Genomic DNA, 6266 nt, shown 5'->3' on the forward strand with positions numbered 1-6266 from the left:
AATCGACTAGCTGGTGCCATAGCAACCAGCTAGTCTTGTTTGTTGTGTGGACCCCAGGAAGTTCCTGGGGTCCACACAACAAACATACCAAAACTATTATTACAGTTGCAAATCCAAAATGATGAAATGTCAGTACTCAACACACAATACATAATGAAGATAACAAATAAGATAGCAGAAATTACATGTGAGCAAAGAAACAGAAAAAAAAACTAAAAACTAAAATACTTTACAGTGTTAAATAAAATGTAAGATTATATTTAAAAGTAAATGCAGCAGAGGTTTTGAGGCAGGTTATTCCAACCAGTCAATGATCTATAAATAAAAGATCTCCTCAAAGCGTAGGTTTTTGGACCAGGTAATTCAAGCTGCCCATTACTGGAACCTCTAGTGTAATGATCATACACAGTATTACTATAAACAATCTGTTTATGTATACAAACAGGAGTTTTCCTGTTCATGACTGACTGATGACAGAAGAGCACAAGTGTATTATCAACATTAAACCAAGACAGTCTGTGAGGAGACTTAAGTTACATAAATGACTACAATTGTATAAAAATATATGTTATTTTAAAAGAAAACCCTAACCATAGAGCCCTATTCTGGACCACTTGTCCTTCATATTTGTGTTTGAACCCCATATACCTGCCATGCAGACACAAGGGTGAAATAGTTTCCTATAGTAGGCAGCGTATCCAGGTCACTCATGCTATAGAGACACACGGCCGGAAGCGGAAGGCCTACAAATTCACGCCCACTTTTGACACAGCGCAGCTACTCGGGGTCCGTTAGAACGATGAACTGCAGCTCTCAATGCAATCCCTATGAGAGGCATTGTCAAATACCGTCTTTTCACTGGTTAACTACTGAAGCTGTAGCGATTTTTTTTGTGTTCTAATAAACTGTCCCATTTGTTTAATTTGTCATTGTTAAAGTCCCATATCTGTCATCTCGATATACTACCCACAATATACTATAATATACTCCATCAGTATGTCAAAACCGCTAGCATCGGAAATCTAGAGTTTAAGTGGTCGCATGGTATATACGTCGAATACAAGAAGACTCACCTCAAGACAAACTCACCTCAACTGAAAAAGGAATACTCACCTCGGGGGTAGGAACAGTCACCCCGGGGGGTGGGTAAACTCACCTCAGGACCTGAGAAAACTCACCTCGGAACACTCACCCCGGGGGTAGGAAAACTCACCCAGAAAAACTCAATGGTGTAATGTACAGTGAGTTTTTGTTTTGTGGGTGGGTTTAACCTTTCCCCTCTACACCAAGTCTGTATTTTTAAAAAAGGCACATCTACCGGCTTGTGAGCTTTCCTTTTTCACAGAATGCTTTCATAATGAGACACGTTTAATCCATACTGGATTAAATTCTGTCTTTGAAGGTATAGAATTACCAAATTATGTTGTTCAATGATATATTTGTGTTTAAAATACACACACACACACACACACACACACACACACACACACACACACACACACACACACACACACACACACACACACAAAGAGTAAGGCATCAAAATGTACCAAAAGTAATATTTCTAAAAACTAAAGTTCTCAAACAATGCATGTGTGCAATGCAATGTTCTATGCTGTTATCATTTATACCAGCAAAGTAGTAGGTAACTAAATATCCTAGGTAAAAATAGGGAAAAGTGTTTAATGCATGTTTTACAATAGTGAAATGTATATCTAATAGTAACTAAAGTTCAATAATGCTTACTATAGTGAAATGTATATCTAATAGTAACTAAAGTTCAATAATGCTTACAATAGTGAAATGTATATCTAATAGTAACTAAAGTAACTAAAGTTCAATAATGCTTACCAAAAGCTTTTCTCACAAATGTGTTCACACAGAAAACAAAACATTATACCTGTGTTTTACCTTCACTGGAGTTTTTCTTCATTTTTCTTTGTTAAGTAAGTATTTGTTTGCATTACACACATTGGAATGTTCACTTTTCTGATGAAATCTACCTTGTATTTAAAGCACTTTAATTAGCTAAATGTAATTTAACAACATACATTGACATTGGAATGTTCATTTCTCTGGGTTCCTACCTTTGTTTGTTTGTTTGTTTGTTTGATGGGGGCACAGGAGTGAAGGGGAGGAGGGGGGTTGACCACTTAACACTAATATCCCATTCCACTTAATGATTCATTGTTTGATATCTACTGTAATAGGTGGATGGGGCAAGGTGTGGAGCTGGAGACACATAGCAAATGACCATGCTATTTGCTATTTGCATTCCTTGTTCACTTTTCTGATGAAATCTACCTTTCATTCATTCTGTGAAAATGGAAAGCTCACATTATGAAAGCATTCTGTGAAAATGGAAAGCTCACAAGCCGGTAGATCTACCTTTTTACCTTTTCTGATGAAATCTACCTTGTATTTAAAGCACTATTTAAGCACTTTATTAATTCTATACCTTCAAAGAAAGAATTTAATCCAGATATGGATTAATCCAGATATGGATTAAACATCATTATGAAAGCATTCTGTGAAAATGGAAAGCACACATTATGAAAGCATTCTGTGAAAATGGAAAGCTCACAAGCCGGTAGATCTACCTTTTTTTAAACATTGGGGTGAGTATTCCTACCTCTGAGGTGAGTCTTCCGAGGTGAGTTTTCTCAGGTCATGGGGTGAGTGTTCCTACCCCCCGAAAATCTTGGGGGTGAGTATTCCTACCTCTGAGGTGAGTCTTCCGGGGTGAGTATTCCTACCTCTGAGGTGAGTTGGTTTTGAGGTGAGTCTTCTTGATACCTATACGTCACGGACGCATCCCTTGAGGTTTTCAATACCCAGAAAACTGGCGAAAGTGTCCGTTTTCAATATGTTTTGGTCATTATCTCTGGAAAAGAAGGTCCAATCTGCTCAGTTCAAAGCTTGTTGGATGTGTGACTTTGAGGACATTAAGCACGCATTGACACCGTTTTGGGTTATTTGTTTTTTTTAGGGGAGGCGAGATCTTTGTTGGGCAGTCGACCGCCTGTCCTGCCTGTACACAGTGGGTTCGCCACTGGTCGCCGCTCGGTGCTCGTAAAGGCAGTGATGTCACTGAAATGCGACAACTTGTCTGTCTGCCGTCTCGCCTCTGCTGTGTTAACATTATGTGTAACTCCTTAAAGTGGCAAATTAAATGTGAAACACATCAACTATTAAGAAAACAAGAAGATATGTTGACAAAGACACTCCATACATTTGGAAACATATTTTTATTTAAATCAATATCGTCTCCAGTTAATGTAGGAATATTTTAAAAGTAGGCTAACTCTCATATCCTCTCATAGGGATTGGATTGGCAGCTGCAGTTCATCGTTCTAACGGACCTCTAGCAGCGGCAGTATCTCAAAAGTGGGCGTGAATTTGTAGGCCTTCCGCTTCCGGCCGTGTGTCTCTATTCAACAAAAATGTGGAATGCCCTAAAGGAGTGTAAAACCCTACTCACTTTCAAAACTGCCCTAAAGATACACCTTCAGGAGGCTCCAATTCCAAAATGCCCCCATGCAGTCTAAGTCTTAACCTATACCCCCCCCTGAACTATTCTTCTCTTGTACATATGTTTCACTCTTCATACCAGTAACCTGTAAGCTACTGTACATGTGATTACAACTATTACAGCTGCAGCTATTACTGCCAATGGTGTGAAAAGTACTCACATCATTTACTTAAGTAAAAGTATCAATACTGCAATGTAGAAATAGGCCTGTGTTCAAAATGTTACTTGAGTAAAAGTAGCCTACAAAAGTATTGGCATCAAAATATACATTAAGTACCAAAAGTAAAAGTACTAAACATGTTTGAAAATAGCCAATCTACAAGCTCATAAAATACTAAAGTGGTTAATGTGTGTTTCATAATATCATAATTTATATCTGAAAAATAACTAGTAACTAAAGTTGTCAAATAATTGTAGTGGAGTAAAAGTTACTATCTTTGCCTCTGAGATGTAGTGGAGTAGAAGTAAAAGTACAGAAAACTGGAAATACTCGAGTAAAAGTAAAAAAAATACGCCAAAATTGTACTTAAGTACAGTACTTGAGTAAATGTACTTAGTTACTTTACACAACTGCTGCCCTCATAGTTTAAACCCAATCCAAGTAGTTTGATTTCCTCCAGATTGTTAATGAATATTGCATAGAGTAGGGGAGAGACGATCCCCTTGCTTGACACTAGATGGCGCTGGGAACCACCCTGAGCAGTAATCATCAACTCTAACACAGGGGTCTGCGATGTTTTCAGGCCAAGGACCCCCTTAGCTGAGAGAGAGATGAAGCAGGGACCCCCTCCTCTATATTGTATAAACTTGTGTTTCAGATTAAACTTTTTTGTTTACTTGGTCTGCTCTTTTTTCCCTCTACACCTATATCTCTTTGCCAAAAATAGCAGATCTACAACTCACAACGAGTTGTGAGTTAGTAGATCTGCTATTTTTGGCAAAAGTTCTCCTCAGAAAAGGGATGCTAGGGTTCAAGGTAAGGTAAAAAGGTAAGTTAAAAAAAATAATCATATCACACAAGGAGTTGGCGGACCCCCTGTAGTAACTCTGAGGCCCCCCTAGGGGTCCAGGACCCCCTGTTGAAGACCCCTGCTCTAACACATGCCTGGGGGGGGGGGCTTTATACAGACATTGTATGGCCCAGTAAAACTGTCCATATACTGTATACCCTCTTCCAGAACACCATAAGCTAGTAGATCAGGATTGACAAAGTCAAAGCCTTTTGGAAGTCGATATAACAGGCAAAGGACTTGTTTGGCTGTAGTTTATGTAGTCATGGAAACACATGATTAATACAGGCTGTAGTCTTTATAAAAGCATTCTGTTCTTCTACCAAACACTTATTTTATTCCAGGTAGTTCATAAACCTGGAGTTAAGAATGGAAGTAAACACTTTGTACACTGTGCTCAAAAGACTTAATGCCTCCATAGTTTAAGGTAGCCTGGTAAACCCTCCCTCCGGAAATGTCATTTCCATCACTCCTGAAATCAAATGGAAATGAGATTTCCGGAGGGAGGGTTTACCAGGCTAAGTTTAAGGGTATTCTATAGGGTTTGCCTGCCTGCCTGCCTGCCTGCCTGCCTGCCTGCCTGCCTGTCTGTCTGTCTGTCTGTCTGTCTGTCTGCCTGTCTGCCTGCCTGCCTGCCTGCCTGTCATGACAACACGTGTCCCTGACATAAGTCAGAATATTCATGATACATATTGACACCTAAAATCATTATTCATGTGATGATGACATCATGTGAACTGTAGACATCTTATCAGACATCATCACACTGATAAGAAGCTGTCTGCAGCGGCTGGTGAGGACCCCCGGGGTGGGGGGGGGGTGGGGTCTAACTCAAGTGTAAACAAACCAACACACAGTATTACTAGGAGTTTCTAAAGTGACAATCTAAGGACTTTTAAGACCTTTTTAATACTCATCAAAAATAATCAACCAACTAAAATATGATCAAACGTGGGCCAAATTGTGAAATAATACCTGAGAAAGAGGCGTTGTGAGCTTGTAGATCTGCTATTTTCACATTTATCTGTGGAACCGAGTCAAACTAAAACTAAAACGCCTCAACTCCTACAATTACTAGTTATTATTATACATTATTGTCTCCGCCAGGAGAGTTTGTTTTCACTTTCTGAAACTGACATTGGTCAAGCCTCACGTGACACGTGACAATACGGTGAAATCGTGTGATCTGATTGGCTAGTGACGTATAGCGGCCTATAAATACATGTGTCACTTTGAAAGAGTCTGTGCCTCTTTCAAAGTGAGGTAAGACAGGAATAATCACGAAATGGCTGAGAAATGGCGGATACTGTAACAATTGGACAGGACACTTACACAGACAGGACAGATAGGACACTTACACAGACAGGAGGGATAGGACACTTATACAGACAGGAGGGATAGGACACTTATACGGACAGGACGGATAGGACACTTATACGGACAGGACGGATAGGACACTTATACGGACAGGACGGATAGGACACTTATACAGACAGGACGGATAGGACACTTATACAGACAGGACGGATAGGACACTTATACAGACGGATAGGACACTTATACAGACAGGACGGATAGGACAGTTATACAGACGGATAGGACACTTGTGTCATGTTACTATTCCCAACACAAGTCTGCTGGCGGAGACTTGTGCTCCGAGGAGCACTTTTTCTAGTTACCATTATTACCAGTACAAGTGCTTGTAAGGCTGGGACTGTGGGGGG

This window comes from Gymnoscopelus microlampas (assembly GCF_963454915.1).
Source record: "Gymnoscopelus microlampas genome assembly, chromosome: 19".
Lineage (NCBI taxonomy): Eukaryota > Metazoa > Chordata > Actinopteri > Myctophiformes > Myctophidae > Gymnoscopelus > Gymnoscopelus microlampas.